This window comes from Herpailurus yagouaroundi, unplaced genomic scaffold (assembly GCF_014898765.1).
Source record: "Herpailurus yagouaroundi ecotype Mexico unplaced genomic scaffold, PumYag 195, whole genome shotgun sequence".
Taxonomy (NCBI): domain Eukaryota; kingdom Metazoa; phylum Chordata; class Mammalia; order Carnivora; family Felidae; genus Herpailurus; species Herpailurus yagouaroundi.
Window position 1 is genome coordinate 15,983,417 of NW_024412426.1, and position 17,228 is coordinate 16,000,644.

Here is a 17,228-nt window from a genome sequence, read left to right on the forward strand (position 1 = left end):
TCATTCATAGCCCCTGATGTTTCAAACCTTGTATTCAAAAATACTTCTAATATGACATGACATGCTACAGCAGAGTGGTTAGTGCTGCAGTGATACGTGTGACCTTTTACTTTTTTATCTGTGGCTAAACCTATATTAAATAAGATGGATGGTAACATAGGTGTTCATGGTCAGTGCAATGAAATTTCATGTGATCTAACTAGATAGCTATTAAACAACAGAGACTTCAGGAAGCCTTGTTACTTACGTACATATCTTAGTCCCCACTACAGTGTTTCCACCTGAAAGATGAGGCCTAGGACTCATTTATCCTTGAGGCTCAGAGAGTCTCTATCACAGTGTCCCACGCAGAGAATGAGCTCCATAAATGTGCATGGAATTGCACCGAGGCCGCTATGCTGAACGAAGCTCCTTCGAGGCACCACTTTGGTTTGCGATCGTCTCGCGAGAATACGAGAATGTGAATGCGGAGTGACCGTTTCTTCCTCCTTACGATGAATTTCCTTGTCAAGTGCCTTTTTAAAAGGCAGGTGAAGATAATTGCAAGTCAGCGGGAAGTGCTGCCAAGATATGACCTCCGGGAAGGCCTGGAGACCAGTGGTATTGTGTGGCGCTGCTGACACACAAGGTGTGACTGATTCGAGTAAAGAACGAATTTGAAATTAAGATGAGTAACGACATCAAGCACTTACAGCCCTAGCGAAGGGCTTTGTTACCAGACCCTGGGAGAGACCAGGACACCTCTGTTTCCCTCTCAGCCTCCCGCCGTCCTGTCAGACTCCACAGCCATTGAGTCGGACCCTCACATGCTCAGCCCTTGAAGGCTGTGATCCTCTTAAAACTGCTCGCTAGGTAAAGCACAGCATCTCTGCTACCTTTTGAATTCCACAATATCAGTCTTCCCCAACATTCATTCACTCACTTGGTCACAGGCCATCCATCAAACGCAAGTTGCAAGTGAAAATTTAAGGAGTTTACGGCCAATATTCTCCACAGTGTTTCCCGTGGATGGTCTGCAGGCCCATAAAACAAGCGGTGAAGACACTCGTGTAAGGGTCGTGGCAAGCAGTTACTTGGGGGAGAAAGTGACTCTGAGTTCAGAAAGTTCTCATCTTTCCACAGTCTGCAGGGTCTCCTAGAGACCCCTTGAAAAATAAATTTGTAGGAAGTGTGAATATTAATTTGCTCTTGCCTTCACACAAGGAATTTTTGCAGTGTTGTAGAGGAGAAAGAGTGATGACTCTGGATGATAGAGCAAAGCAGGAATTCTCAAACTAGTAAAATCCTTTCTCTGTATGCCGCAAAGGTGACTTATAGGGAGTGCTTCGGGAAGATTTAAGAATCATAGCTTTCCTATCCTCTTGTCTCTGATAGTAATAAGCACTGTTATGTTCCTGTAATATAATTGACACAGAGACAGATATGAACCTAAAGCCTTGATATTTCATCCTTCTTTTGTCACTTAAAAGCTGACATTAGAAATATTATTTAACTTCTCCTAAACTCAGTTTCTTGTCTGTAAAATGGGATTGTAAAATGTACCTTACAGGGGCGTCTGGGTGGTTCAGTCGGTTAAGTATCCGTCTTTGGCTCAGGTTATGATCTCGCAGTTCCTGAGTTCGAGCCCCGTGTCAGGCTCTGTGCAGACAGCTCAGAGCCTGGAGCCTGCTTCAGATTCTGTGTCTCCCTCTCGGTCCCTCCCTCACTAGTGCTCTGTCTCTCTTTCAAAGAATAAATAAACATTAAAATTTTTTTTAAAGATGTACCTTACAGGTTAACTACTAGCATCAAATGAATGAAAAAAATACTCGTTTGGTACTGAATCCTTGTTTGACCTAGTTCTCAGTAAAACTCATTAAGATCTAATGTTTGGGATTGCACAACTCTTTCTTTCTTTCTTTCTTTCTTTCCTTCCTTCCTTCCTTCCTTCCTTCCTCCAAATGGACTGAAATATCTGGCATTTCTGTAAAACTTTTAGCCCATGAAAAGTCATTAAAAAAAAAAAAAAGATCTCCCCCTCCACACAGGTGCATCAGAGGTCAAGCAAACAAGCCAAGAAAAGCCCTGTGCTGCTGCAGGTTCTGCCTTCTCGAAGCAAACCTCACAGTAGCACTGAACATCTTATCAGGACATGCCCTGTGCTGGCCTCTAGACTATACACTCGAAATGCATCCTCTCCTCTAATCCTCAGTGTAACTTAAGACTCTTGAGTTCCTCAGCACCGCCCCACAGCCCCCCAGTGGAGTCTGTACATATGGCTAAGGCAGACCACGGACAGCTTGCTCTGAGAAGGAAGGCTTGTTATCCCAAGTCTGAACCCTGAAGGATGCTAATTAATGAGCAGTCTGTGTCCCTTGCTATCTTGCTTCCTTTTTCCATCATTCTCCCTCTTGCTCTATTGTAACTTCGTATGAAGGCCTTGTGGTCACCCGCCTCCCTCTCTTGGTTGTGTCTTCCACAGCTTGCCACAGTGATCTTCGGAACCTGGGCCATCTGTGGTCCTGGGGTCTCTGGAACCCCAGGTTTTTGGTCTTTCCACTGTCTGAGGACCCACAGCACTCAGCAAATAGCATTGTGCTTGCTTTCATGAGTCTGTCCCAGGAGAATGAGAGAGCCTGGAAGTTGGGAGCTCCCCCTCCTCCATACCCCTCATTGTATCTGCTGAGTTGTGTGGAATGGGGACTCCTTTCCCCTCACTTTCTATTAGGTGATTCCCTACCCTTGGATGCACATTTACAGTTACATGAGGGAGTTTTAAAAATATCCATGCCCGGGCTCAAACTGAATCCAGAGGAATCAGAATTTCTGGATTTGGGGACTGAGTCTCAGTTTTGCTAAAGCTCTCATGTGACCCTAACCTAGAGGCAGGGCCAAGAGCCAGAGTATCTGTGTTTGTGTCCTGGTGTCTCTCTGTTGCCCCTTTACTCATCTCACTGAGTGTAAGAGGAAGACTGGCCTCCTCCTCTTCTTCTCTGGACCCCGCTGAACTGCAGACAGCCTGCCTGCTCTGCTTCTGGCCAAGACTTGAGATAAACAGTCCATGCTCTGCCCTTGTGGACAAGGCCTGCAGTCCTCCCGTGCCACCTGCATCTGGACAGGTGGGCTTATATCATTGTGGAATCCGTTCTTAGGAAACCCGCTCCTACCCCAACCTAATACTGGATACTGGGAAATTTTTTTCAATGCCAAGTCTGACATTTATGTCTCCATTTGCCTGACAATATCCCATCAGTTAATTTAGAATTTAGGAAGGGAAGATACTTATTATCTCCTCCAAATCAACAGCATCTTCTTTTTCTTGCCTGGTGCCCAGGCCATATAGATGCCCAATAAATATTTGTTGAATGAATCCATTCCCGGTGTACTTCCAAGAACATCCATTCTCTAAATTTCAGTCTTACTTTCTCTCTGTCTCTTTCTTCTTCCACAAGCTACAGATGGTATAAATGCTGCAGTCCTTGTGAAGACTGAAAAAGCAGTCAGACAGATGTGTTGTTCATAGCTCCCTAGTCAGGCATAACTAAACATTTACATTTATTACCAATTAGAGGGGAAACAGACTGTAGTTTTATGCACTGTATGTGGCTGGATATATTTCTTTCTGGGATCTCACTAAAAACTTCAGAATGTATCATTGGATCTCACTCTCTTTCCAGCTCGAACCTCATTGAAAATGCCATTTAACTATAGGTCTATCAATGACAGCACAGATCGACACATCATTCTTCCAGCCACCCATGGAATGCCGTGGAGGTGGAAAAACAATGTCACAGAAGGGCAGCTGACTCGGTGTGATTGAGTTGAACCCGCTCCACCGAGAGTCTATAGCGTGTTACAGAATTGATGGAGTTACGGTAGCCTTTGTTGAAGGCGATGCATGTAAAATTGTTGATGGTACACAGTATACAACAGTGTGTGTGAGCGCATAGAATTCTGCTGTGTTTACAGCCCTTTTTCTACTTACGGCAAAATAGAATGAGTGAAAATAGTGCCAGCAGTGACTTTGGAGTTATTTCCACAGAGCATCAGACCCAACGCTGAAGAATTCGCTGCTTTTAGCTGAGTTCCACCTAATTTGCTATATATCTGCCATATAAAATACTGACCCAACCTCATCAGAAAATCACAGGAAAGCACTGACTGAGGTATAGAAAACGCAAGTTCTGATCTCAGCTCCTGTTAACTCAGCTTCTTGACCTGCAAAGTCAGATGACTGCCCCCAGGAACTTTCACTAAGGAAATAATGAGATTTAATTAAAGATTTAAATAAAGATTTCATCACATATTTATAATAGGGACAGTTTCAAAGCAACCTGAATGCCAACAGGGCAGGGACTACTTAATATATTATGGAAAAAACAGATGCCATTTAAAAATTGTGGTTTTACCATAATGAGGTATCACTCCACACCCACTGTAATGGATGGCTATCACAGAAAAAAAAAAAAGGCTGGTGAGAATGTGGAGATATTGGAACCCTCGTGCATTGATGCTAGTAGAGATGTAAACTGATCAAAAAGCTATAGAAAACAATTTGGTACTTCCTTAAAAAGTTAAACGTAGAATGACCATATGACTCTGTAGTTCCTCTCCTTGGTGTAGTCCCAAAAGGACCAAAAAACAGGTAGTCAAAGAAGTACACGTGCACACTTGTTTACAGCAGCACTACTCACAATAGCCAGAAGGTAGAAGCAGCCCAAATGCCCATTAATGGGTGAAGGGGTAAACCAGTTGTGGCATATACATACGGTAGAGTATTTTTGATCCGTAAAGAAGAATGAAGTATTGATGAGCCCTGAAAACATTATGCTAAGGGAAGGAAGCCAGACACCAAAGGTCATGTATTGTACGATGTCCACGTGAAATATCCAGAAGAGGTGAATTAATAAAGACAGAAGATAGATTGGTAGTGTCCAGGCACTGGAGGAAGGGAAGAATGGGGGAAACCTCCTTAATGGGTCTGGGGTTTTATCTAGAAGTGACAAATGTGTTGGACCTAGATAGGGTGGTAGTCACACAGCATGAATGTACTAAAGGCCATTGAATTGTTCACTTTTAGATGGTTAATTTTATGTTATATGAATTTCATGTCAATAAATTAATTTTTTTTAACATTTATTTATTTTTGAGAGACAGAGGCGAGCATGAGCAGAGGAGGGGGAGAAAGAGAGGGAGACACAGAATCTGAAGCAGGCTCCAGGCTCTGAGCTGTTTGTTAGCAAAGAGCCTGACGCAGGGCTCAAAGTCATGAAATGAGAGACCATGACCTGAGCTGAAGTTGGACACTCAACTGACTGAGCCACCCAGGCACCCCAATTAATTGTGGTTTTTGAGGGATAGTTATTGACATGGGAAAATTCACATTATGTACATATTGTTAAAAACAAGTTAGAATCTCAATTTTGTAAGCTTAAAAGTGTATGTGTCCATGTATGCATATGTATATAGAAATGTGTGTGTGTATTATATATGTGTATATATATATATACACATACATATGTTCACTGATATATACAAATATTTAAATATATATATGTGTGTATAAATATATATATATATATAATCCTTCCCCCTCAGAAAAGAAATCCCGAACTCTGATAATTGAATTATAGATTATTATTTCATTTCCATACTCTTCTGTATATCCCTTAAAATGTGCAAATGCCAATTTTATAATGTGAGGGAAAAGACAGTATTACTGAGGAAGAACTGGGTTACAAGGCTATTACTAAAGTCTTCTCCAACTCTACAGCTCTAGAGGTCTAAATGTATTACATTTACTTGATTGCCCATTAGATATGCAGGAGAGGATAAGCCTTTTGGGTAGGCACCTAGGAAATGGTGATTTAAGGCAGGCAGGCAATACTGGAGCACTGAGACATTCAGTTTACATACGGTTGTGTAGGCAATCTGCGTGCACAACTTCAGTCCTGATCACGTCGTTCCTTAGTGACGCCGCTAGAAGGACATACGTATCTGTTACCCAGCTCCAGAGCCCATTCTCTCTGATAGCTCCTTTAAGAATTCCGGTAACATTCATGGCTCTCATGTGGACTGTTTTCATAATATGTGCATCTGAAAATAAAATAAATGTCCCCATCCTGCACAGCTACTCTAGCTGAATTCCTACTAGTAAAAGAAAATTGAGTCACTTGACTCTTTTCTTTATTTTTTAAAAATAACATACATCATTGGTATATTCCAATGGGTGGTATCTTAAAAATGATCATCTCTTGTTCCTCTTGTCACTCGCTGTGGGATCCTGAACTTCTTGCTATCCTCAATTCAACCTAACTCTTTTTCTTCCTATTACTCATTGTCAGTGTGACTTACCAAGAACACTGAGAGTAAAAAGAAGAGTTGGAGGTAATGCTCACGCAGTCTGAACATTTTACTCCATCTTCACAGATTTTGTTTGTTTTTGGTTTTTACAATTTTATCATATTTAGTGATTCTCCCCAAATCGTAATTACCTTTGTGGGTTGAGGATCCTCTGTCTTCATCTTACTACCATTGGTTCAGTAGGTATTAAAAGAAACTGGGTTATTAAAATATTTGTGCTAACTTCTAGGAATTTACCCAAGGGATATAGGAGTGCTGATGCATAGGGGCACTTGTACCCCAATGTTTATAGCAGCACTCTCAACAATAGCCAAATTATGGAAAGAGCCCAAATGCCCATCAACCGACGAATGGATAAAGAAGATGTGGTTTATATATGCAGTGGAATACTACTGGCAATGAGAAAGAATGAAATCTGGCCATTTGTAGCAACATGGATGGAACTGGAGGGTATTGTGCTAAGTGAAATAAGTCGGGCAAAGAAAGACAGATACCATATGTTTTCACTCATATGTGGATTCTGAGAAACTCAACAGAAGACCAGAGGGGAGGGATGGGGGGAAAAAAAGTTACAGAGAGGGAAGGAGGCCGATCATAGAGACTTTTAAATACTGAGAACAAACGGAGGGTTGATGGGGGGTTGGGGAAGGGGAAAGTGGGTGATGGGCATTGAGGAGGGTACCTGTTTAGATGAGCACTGGGTGTTGTATGGAAACCAATTTGACAATAAATTTCATTAAAAAATATAAATAAAATGAAATAAAATAAAATATTTGTGCTAAGATGATACTAGGAGATTTATTTCTGCTGGTAGAAAAGTCCTTCTATGGAAGGAACATGTACTTGGGCCTATGAGGAGAACGGTAAAGCCTTTAGTGTTTCCAACAGAGAGAAGATTCATGAAGAAAATGAATTCAGGTGCTGTTTCAGAAGGAGTGTGAGTCAAAATGCATGAAGTAATTCATAACACAAGAAGATGTGAAAGGTTGAGCGCATGTTCACAAAATCCTGAAAACACAGATGCTGAAGTCATTCATTGACTATTCTCGTATCCACAGAAAAGGAGTTTCAAGGAAGTTTTGTCAACAGAATCTAGGGATGTGACCAAGCTGAAGTTTGAGAGGATGGGAGGTGAATCATATTGAGCTCTACACTGCTTTTTTTTTTTTTTAATTTTTAAATTTTTTTTTTAAATTTATTTTTGAGAGAGAGACAGAGTGTGAGCAGAGGGGGAGACAGAATCCCAATCAGGCTCCAGGCTCTGAGCTGTCAGCACAGAGCCTGACTCAGGGCCTCTACTCGTGAACTGCGAGATCATGACCTGAGCTGAAGTCAGACGCTCAACCGACTGAGCTACTCAGGCATCCCAGCACTGCTTCCATAAAACGAGACAGAACAGAGTTGGATTCCTCAGTCACCAAGAAGGCTGAGACATCGCTCTAAATTCTACCTGGAGAAAATCCTGAAAGGAGAAGGGAGGAGTGGTTAAACACCTGACATGTGTCAGCTTCATGTGTGCCAAACCCAAATGAATAATGAGACTCATTACTTATCATTATAGACTTTTATAGAGCTGTATCTCAAATAACATCCACATCAGGCAATGGTGTAAGCCTTCTAAATGTCTGAGGGTGTGCGTGCTGTTCTGAAAGTTTTTGGGGGGAACGTGCTTGTGGATAAAGGAAAGTCTGGGGATTTTAGAAGAGACTACATTCCTACCTAAGTCCTCCTCTGCTTTTTCGGTTGAATGGTAAGCTGTGAGCCCTCAATTGATAACCTGACACACTGATTACTGTTTTCCTAGCTCTTTCTTTGAAAGGACACTAATCCAGCCGCAGGGGAAATGAATAGCACTGGGATTAACCAACAAAAGACATTCCCTCCCCTTACCTTGACCTAGATCTTCAGAGGAGGTCACATTTATCAAGAGGATGCTATGGTATCCTAGCTAGCCAAGCCAAGTCATTCACAGGGCTTGCCTGACCCACTCTGGAGCTCTTCGGTTTCACTTAACATACACACTGGGCTCACTCCATGGATTCCCTGCCCTACGACAACACTTCACAGTTGTCTACATTAAATTGTACTGTGTTCTCCACCCTCAAGTCACTCTGGGGAAAAAAAAAAAAGTTTTAAGGTCCCTCTGCATCCAGCACGTGGGACCCAATTAGTTGCTCTGTCTGCAGGTTTAGTTGATCAAGAGGAAGATCTGATACTTCAGAGTGGATACGCTTCTCTAGCATCATCGCCGTGTGGAGATTTTGTGAGCTGCTGTGCTATAAGAGTGGCATATCTTGTGCTTTAAGCAGCATGAAAATTGGTCCCTGTTGTCACTTGCAGCACCGCAGATGTATGCTTCTCCTGTTGCACTACTCAGGGAGCCTTCACTTGATACCTGGGAACTCATTATTAAGGTGAAGAGACAGGAAGCAATGTCAGGCATGACAGCTTTGAATGGACATCATCTCAATGCTAACAAAAACCTCTCACTTCCCAGGATTTCTCTGTGGTAGTAACACCAGGATATATTCCTCCCATGGTGCTGTCTTTACACTTCAAAGAATTAGTTGAGGGCAAAGAACAAGAGAAATATGAGATTTGCTTTCCCCCAAAGTGTCTTGATTTTAGAAAATGAATTGGGCTGCCCCTCACATAGGAACAGCATGCTCTGTTTTTCTAGCAGTCAGGATGGGTTTATGTAGAACCAAACACACATATTCTCCTGATCTCCCTTGTGGCCAGTGCTCTAAGACAGCTGGTTGGAATTAGAATCCGAGTTTGTTACCATTAGAAGAAACGGAGCTGCCGTGCCCAGCATTATGCAGAATTAAGATCCACGCTGGGAAGTCCGGAGTCGCCCTAGAGAACCAGAAAGACGTTGGGTTCATTTAATGATCCCAAAACAAGGTCAAATGGAGGGAGGGCACTGAGGGATAATGAGACAAACCAAATCGGTCTGTGGAGGTAAGAGGAGCAAGAACAAAAGGGGAGCAAAGAGCTGGGACTCTAGGAGACAGGACCTAGGGAGGTCCCAGTGCCTCTACCCCGCAGCATCCCTTGGCCCGGGGCTGTCTTTGATGGGCTGGGTACAATTTAGCTACTGATAACTTTTCTACTTCAGACATGGTGGTGAACGCCAGAAGGGTTAGGGGGTTGATAGAAGTAGTCAGCGTGGGGGCCTGACCACCAGATTTCTGACTCTCAGTCTGCGCCCTTACGCAGGGCTGATGGCCACAAGGAGTTGGGGAAGGAGGCCCAAGCAGAGCTTTTCCTCTGGGAAAAGAGGCCAAGGGAGAAAGCCTGGACACATTGTCTCCACTGTGCAGCAGGAGCTGAGGGCCTCCCCTCTTACCTTCCTCCCCCAGTGCCCGCCTTTCTTCTCTCCTCTGCTCTCTCTCTGTCTCTGCCCTCTCCTCCCCACCCCCTACCCTTGTTCTTTCTATTCCCAGCCCCACTTCCCCCAGCTCTAAACTTATCTTTGGATTTTAGTTCTATCATAACCTTGCATCTTTTAACTTCCACATTTTAATCTCTCACCTTGATAGCTCTGAGCTTCCCTTTGTTTTCTCACCGGTTTGCCCGGCCTTATTTTTCAACTCTTAATCATGTGAAATCTTTAGCCTAACGTTTAACTCTTGCCTTTGTCTTACTGCTTTCACTTGTCTCTAACTCATTTTAAAGTTTCTGGTCTTTTATTTTCTAGTCTGTATTTTATCTGTTTTCTAAATGCCCTTTGCTCCCTTTTTTTTCATTGCCCTTTTTTTGTTTTGGTTTGGTTTTTGTTTTAATTCTCATCTCATGGTTTGCCATGTTCTGTAATGACTCTGTGACATACCAGCCTCGTGGTAAGCACAGTATCAAGAGCCCACATTCCTGAAAGGGAGACAAGAAAGCTGTCCTACTCCTGCCTCTTGCCAGGAGTCAGTCAGTCTCTCTCTCTCTCTCTCTCTCTCTCTCTCTCTCTCTCTCTATATATATATATATATATATATATATTTCCCATTTCTCTCAATAGATTTCCTAATTTAGCTGAAGATGACTTTGCAAAGAATCTTGCCTTGGGAGACTTATGGGTAGAATCTCCTAAGAGCCAAAATCCTACTGTTCAGATAGCATGTTTTACTTGCTGAGTATTAGTTATTTGCAGCTCACACTATCCAGGCATTTTCAGAAAAGTCATGCGTTTTAAAAATCTATGTTCTCCAAGGTTTGTGTCATCGGCATGTGAGTAAATCATCTGAATTCTTTGCCCTGGGTGGTTGGGAGTCTCGTCTCCCGGGCAGTGCTTCCGGCCCGACTTGGTAAAGAGCCAGGTAGGGCTGAGTGGGGAGAAAAAGGGTGGGATTCTGATACCTTCCTGACATCTCTTTACTCCTCACTGGGCTGTTTGCCCGCATCGGGGGTGATCACAGAGGAGGTGCCTACCTGAATGTGAACACCCCACCCTACCTTGTTTCCCGCATCATGAGAACAAGAAGTCCATAGCAGGGGTGATTCTGAACAAGGTTTCTAAATGACCGGACAACAGAGGCTCTCCAGAAAATCTTCAACCATGGCTCCTCTTACTTGCCAATATTTCTAGACTTCCCAGCTCTCACCACCTCATGACAGAAGAAGACTGGGGTGTGGGGGAGTCTCGTTTTTTTCTAAACTCTCTGAGGAAGAAAGGATGACAGTACTCCCCATCAGATGCATGTTACAACCACCTTTTTGTCAACTAAGCCACGTGGGATGGTGAGATACCTCACTTGAGGGCTAGTGCTTTTCCTCAGAATTGGAGAGCTCCAATACATCAAAATAGGGTTTTCTAAAGCAACAGCCAGTAGGTATTGAATGACTGCTATAGACAGGTGTTAGTTTTAGATGCCAAGAGAGTGACATGGTATATAAGTTTTAATCCGTATTCAGGGGCCTTATGATTTAGTTGGTGATACAAAGAAATACGCGTAAAATAGTTATGTGGCTTCCAAGGTGCTCACATCTGTAGACACTTCCCTCCTTCCTCCTACATCTTGCCTGAGACCTACTCATCCATAGGTCAAACTTCCAGGTTACTTTCTTGAGGAAATCTGCCTTTTCTGAGTTAGGTAATTCTCTTATCGACATTCACCAAAGCCTTCTCTGACCTTTATCACTCTGTGATTTCCTACATTTCTGCTTGTTTTGTCACTAGACAGTAAGCTCTTTAAGAGCAGAGACTGATTGGCACACTGTTTTATTACCAGCATAGAGAGATGCTCAACAAGTATTTGCAAATGAATGAATGAATCAACAGGAAGAGGTAGCATATGTTACATGAGGAAAGCATAGAAGAAACAGCATATTTTGAATTTAGAAGGGGTTGGAGAAAGTGATTCCCTGAGGTACTTGGTAAAATTGTGTTGCCAGTGCAGTATGAGTGATCTGGCAATTTTTGTGACCCTGGGCATCTGGTTGCATACTTAGTCACTTCTCATCTGATGTCATGTTAAGTTAGAGAGTCCCTTGATCACTAGGAAGGTGATGTGGGTTGATTAACATTCCTCTGGAAGAGGTAGCACTGTGATTCTGAGTCTACTTCCAAATGTGTGTGTGTGTGTGTGTGTGTGACAGTAACAACTGAGCCAGATGACCTCTTTCAGCCAGCCTCTGTCACTAGTATTTCCTGAAAGCCACTGCATGTAACAGTCTGTGGTGTGATAGAAAGGACCTAATTACCACAACCCTCCCTCCAGCTTATGTTCTGGGAGGGCTTGGGCATACATAAAAAAAAATATGTACAGAAATACCTCTGAGCATAAGTGACACACTCAGAGAAACCTTCATAAACAAGCACAGTGCAAAAAGGACACAGACATGAAAATAACCAGTCGGCAGCTGGCTCAAGCCGAATAAATAAATCACATGGAAGGGGGGGAGAGAAATGCCTGCAGATGTAAGGACCTTGGAAGCCACGTAACTATTTTCTGCATATTTCTTGTATCACCAACTATATCATAAGGTCCCCAAAGGCAGAGACTAAAACACACACCATGTAGCTTTTTTGGCACTTAATGCTAAGAGCTGTCTACAACAGACATTCTGTACTAATTGGCTGCTGCTGAAGAGAATCCCATTTTGAAAGAGACCACGTGGAAGAAGATACGGTGAGGGTGTCTGGCAGGGCCCCTCCTTCTGGGCACAGTTCTAAATGGGAAAAGAGCCTGGTTTGCTGAAGGAGACCAGAGCGGGTGGTTGTGTGGGGATAATGGCAAGTATATTGTGCAAAGTACAAAGGGGTAGTGGGAGTATGTGTGTGGGGTTGGTAGGTGAGGGGATTCCTGCTGACTGGCTAAGGAAAAGTGGGTGGGGACCGTGAACGAGGGACAGCTGCTGATGGACAAGAAGGGAGAAGAAGGTTAATATCATGAATGAGCACCCTCCTGGAGGTGCTGCTTCTCTCAAGTGTCATGGAATCTGTTCCATGGAATCTGTGCATGGAAGGAAGGCTTGGCTAGGGATTTGTGAGCTTGTGTGTCACAACTGAGAGGGGAATCTGGGAGGGTGGTTATGTCATAGGGTTTGTTATGATTCTTCTAGTTTAATAAATTTGTACCGAGGATCTAGTAGGGGCTTGGTAGATAGTGATAACGGAAGTCATCCCAGCCTCCAACCAAGAGGCTCTGTGAGAGTGGGAAGGGCTGTGTTAAGAGGTTCAAACCTCATGAAGGGGGCTTTTAGGAAAAGAAGCAACCGGAGGCTTTTGAAGTGTCTGAGATGGGCTCACATGGTGCTTGAGAAAGATGACTTAACATCAGAGCCCAGATGGGAGGTGGGGAGTAGGACTGGAGCTGGGAGGCTGGCCACGTGTTGCCACAGCTTCAGGAAGGAGATGTAGCATCTGGCCTTGAGTGAGGGTAGAGACGAGAAGTGACTGCAGGAATGTGTCCAGTTCTGTTTTGATGTGGTGACACTGAATGATGAGAACAAAGAAGGGAGAAAGGCAGCCACTTAGTTTCCGTCTTTATGAGACTAATCTGCTCAGGGGGGCTTCTCAGAGCTGCTTTGTGGAGGGAGCACAGGTCAGGAGTCTGCTAGACTAGACTAGCTCTAGTCCTGCCTGTTGGACCTTGGGAGAAATTATTTTATGTCAACTTTGCCTTATTTATCTTCAGATTAGGACATTTCAGCCTTAAAAGGCCTATGATTTACAAGAGTACTTCGGTGGGAAATGTATGTAATGGGTGACATAAATTAATGGTATGCTAAATTACGCTATTGATGGCAATAATGACTGGGACTCGTATGCTGATTTACACTTTACAAAGCATTTTTGCATGCATTATTTAATCTCAACCTTACCACAACCAGTGAGGTAAATATAATTATTTGGTTCATATTTTATAAGTGAAGAAACAGAGATCTGGAGCCTTGTCCTAAGGCCATAAGGATAGTAAGTGGCTGAGCCAAGATCCAACCGCCTCCCAAATCACAGCCTACTGTACTCTGTGGGAACTTAGAATTATCATTTATTTATTTAACATTAGCTGTGAATTCTTGCCAAATGAAAACTAGCATTAGATATCATTGTTGTTGCTATTGTCATCAGGACATTTTTGATTCACTGATTCACCCATCTACTCACTTATCATAGGTTTACTGATCACCTACTATGTGCCAGGCACAGAGCTAAGCACCGGGATACAGAGAAGAATAGAGCACGGTCTCTGCTCAGGAGGACCCAGTCCAAGGAAGGAGTTAGGTTGCCAGGGTAAATCAAAAAATATTCACAGTATAGCATGCTAGGTCCTTATCTGTGGAGCACGTGTAGAGGGGGTGTGTGGAGGTCTGTTTCATAGAGGCACCACCTCCTTCCGCTCACAGACCAAATCTCTAGCAAGTGGCTCAAGAGGCCTTCCTTGGTCAAGCCTCCTCTGACTTCAGGTCACCATACTGTGCTTTTCTCAGAATCGTGCCACACCTGCTACCACCATTTGGTCTGTGGTATCTTAACAGTTCATTTTCTGTTCCTTTATTCCTTGTTTCCTCTGTGTTTCCCTTCCATCTTCTGTAGAAGGCTCTGTGGTATACACGATCGTTTTTGCAGGTAAGTACTATAGGTAACATTTGCTATTCATTCATAGCACCAGGGCTGAACATGGTAGGCAATCAATAAACATTTGTTTGATTGATGAAGATTCCCAGTTTGAGAATGCACAGGGCAGAAAGGTGCCAAAATGAATCCCCTAAAAGGGCAGGAGAATGAGGTCTAGTGCGGTTGCACCGCTGTCCAGGAGCATTTTAATGTGACGACTGGAGTCCACAAGCCCATCGGGGACCCCCTTCAGTCCATGTGTCAGGGGCTTAAACAACTACATTCTGAGCATGCAGCCTCACCGGGATAGGGAGGGAAGAGACTTTGGCCCTTTAAAGTCAATTTTGTGAAATAGATCTCGATCCAGCAGGGACGATGTTAAGAAGCAATTAAAAAAAAAAATGATTGTCGTTATTTTTACCTGCATCCTGTTTCTGGCTGTGCCGCTATCTTGTGAAGGGGTCTTGGCACATACGCGGTTTTTGAGTGCCAGTTTTCCCATCTGTAAAATAATCCCTGTCCTTGATCCTAAGCTCACAGAGGTGTTTGGAAGCCCAGGGAGGTAATGTCTGTGCTGTGCTCGCAGGATCCTGGACAAAAGGCATTGTATAAATAAAGGCGATCACTCCTATTATAGCGTACACAGTGGTTCAGAAGTGTGTTTAATGCCTTGTCCCCTTTCCTTCTGTTTCCTTGCCCTAATGTCTCCCCTCTGCTTGTACCCAGGAGCACAGCTGTTCTGATCTAGCTGCAGTCAGATTAATTGAACAGGAGCCTTTGAAATCCCACCTAGTTTACTCAGCCTGCTTATCTTTCAAGGCTTTTGCAAGTTCTTCTCTTTATTGAGAAAGGGAAAAAGGAAAAAGACATCACTTGGAATGACAACTGCTTGGTTCCTTTATCAGGTCAGCTTTTTTCCTGAAAGGTCCCCCTGCCCCTCAAGTGATCTCATCCCAAACTCCCCCCCACCCTGTGATGGCTGGATGCAGGAATCTCTGGTTGGGTTGCCTTGGCAACAACTTCTGTTTGTTGCAGGTTCCAGTTAGTGTTGGGTCCTCATCATTGTTTTTCCGTCTGCCTCATGATACAAGAGGGGCAATCAACTCTGTGAATTAGGTAAAACAAAGGAAACAGTCCAAAGAGTGATAGGAGGGAAAGGGAAGAGCAGGCAGAGAAAACCCCTAGAGGGGTCACTGTTGGGTCTTTAGAACCTACCAGGTAGTTATACATTGAATGAAAACAAAACCAAAACCAAAAACAAAAAGCCAGGAAGCAATTTATCTAGAATGATTTGAAGGCAGGTATGTGGAGATTTTGATGTGATAGTCTAATTCCAATGAGAATCATAAGAACAGGGGACTTCCTAAGCGGAGCTGAATCTCTTCCAGGTAGACTGAAGAACCACACTTGATACATGTTCTCGCCCTCAATGAACTTAGACTTTGGGAATCCACTGACATTTACTGAGGGCCTGCTCAGAGCTGGGCTCTATGGCTAACAGTACAATTTGGCGAAAACCTTCCCTAGTGTCCATATAGCACACATGTCCTTCAAGCACAAACACTATTCAAGTGGTTTTGCTGAATGTCAGCTTGTTATTTGTTTCTGTTTTTATAGCATTTCTTCATTTGGAAGACGTGGCATATGTGTACGAGAAAAGACAAGTTCAAGACCCATGAGTTTGAGAGAGGAGAGCATTCTGACCCACCTCAACTGCTATTCTTCGAAAACCTACACACGTAAGTAAGCAGCTATTTATTCTTTATGTTGATGCCAAGTACAACTCTTACATCGCAGTAAGAGCAAGGTGGATTGAATAGGAATGAATTAGGTTTTTTTTTATTTTTTTTTAACATTTATTTATTTTTGAGACAGAGACAGAGCATGAGCAGGGGAGGGTCAGAGAGAGAGGGAGACACAGAATCCGAAACAGGCTCCAGGCTCTGAGCTGTCAGCCCAGAGCCCGATGCGGGGCTCGAACTCATGGACTGCGAGATCATGACCTGAGCCAAAGTCGGACGCCCAACCGACTGAGCCCCCCAGGCGCCCCAGGAATGAATGAGTTTGAATGCCAACTACAGGTGTAAACAATGTATACACTTCTCATCTTTTTATTCGTTCGCTCACCGAAGACTAGTTATTCGCCAGGCACGGTCACAGGCACTGGAAGTACAGGAGTGAGGAAAGCAGTAGGACGTCTCTGCCTTCAGAGACCCGGTGCCCTCTCTCGTCCCCACATCAATGCCGGTGCTCACCAAGTGCTCCTGCATTAGCAGAAAGATTAAATGGAGGATCTAGATTGGCCACACCTGAAATTTACCACAACATGACACAACTTCAGGGTTGAAGGGGCCTTCAGAGACCTTTATCTCCAACCTCCCACTTAAAACCCGAATTCCTGGTTCAAGCGTTCCTTGGAGGTGGGAGCCACCCTCCCGCCGTTCTCTCATCTGTTCCTTCTTGTCTAGCAGCACCTCTGCTGCCCGAACTTTCCCCAGATCTGTCCACCACATCTCACCTGTCACAACCAGGGGTCTCCTCCCAGGTGCCCCTGCTTCCATTCTTCTCCTCCTCCTTAATTCCTTCTCCACACAACTGACAGAGTGGTCTTTCAGAAACGGAATTCAAATCATGTCTTCTCTGCTTAAAACCCTCCAAAGGTCCTCTTTGCACTTAGTTGAAAATCCCAACTCTACCCCGTTCCATAAATCACTGACATGCTTGAACCTGCACAGGCTCTCTGACCTTACTCCCCTGACCTCCCGGCATAGCATATACCTCTATCTGAGGAAAAGTGCTTTGACTGCTTATGTTGTGTACTGTCCTCAAACTG

General features: G+C 43.7%; 1 long non-coding RNA gene across 1 annotated transcript in view; it reads right to left on the reverse strand.

Annotated features, from left to right (window-relative positions):
* Positions 1–10,824: 10,824 nt before the first annotated feature.
* The window catches only part of LOC121011900 (uncharacterized), a 10,402-nt gene continuing 3,998 nt past the window's right edge, over positions 10,825–17,228 (reverse strand). Inside the window, exons 3-7 of the long non-coding RNA XR_005781846.1 lie at positions 16,914–17,003; positions 16,523–16,659; positions 14,817–14,985; positions 13,088–13,273; positions 10,825–10,997 (exon numbers count right to left, since the gene is read on the reverse strand). This is a non-coding gene — a long non-coding RNA (uncharacterized LOC121011900). The remainder of the gene's footprint in view (positions 10,998–13,087; positions 13,274–14,816; positions 14,986–16,522; positions 16,660–16,913; positions 17,004–17,228) is intronic.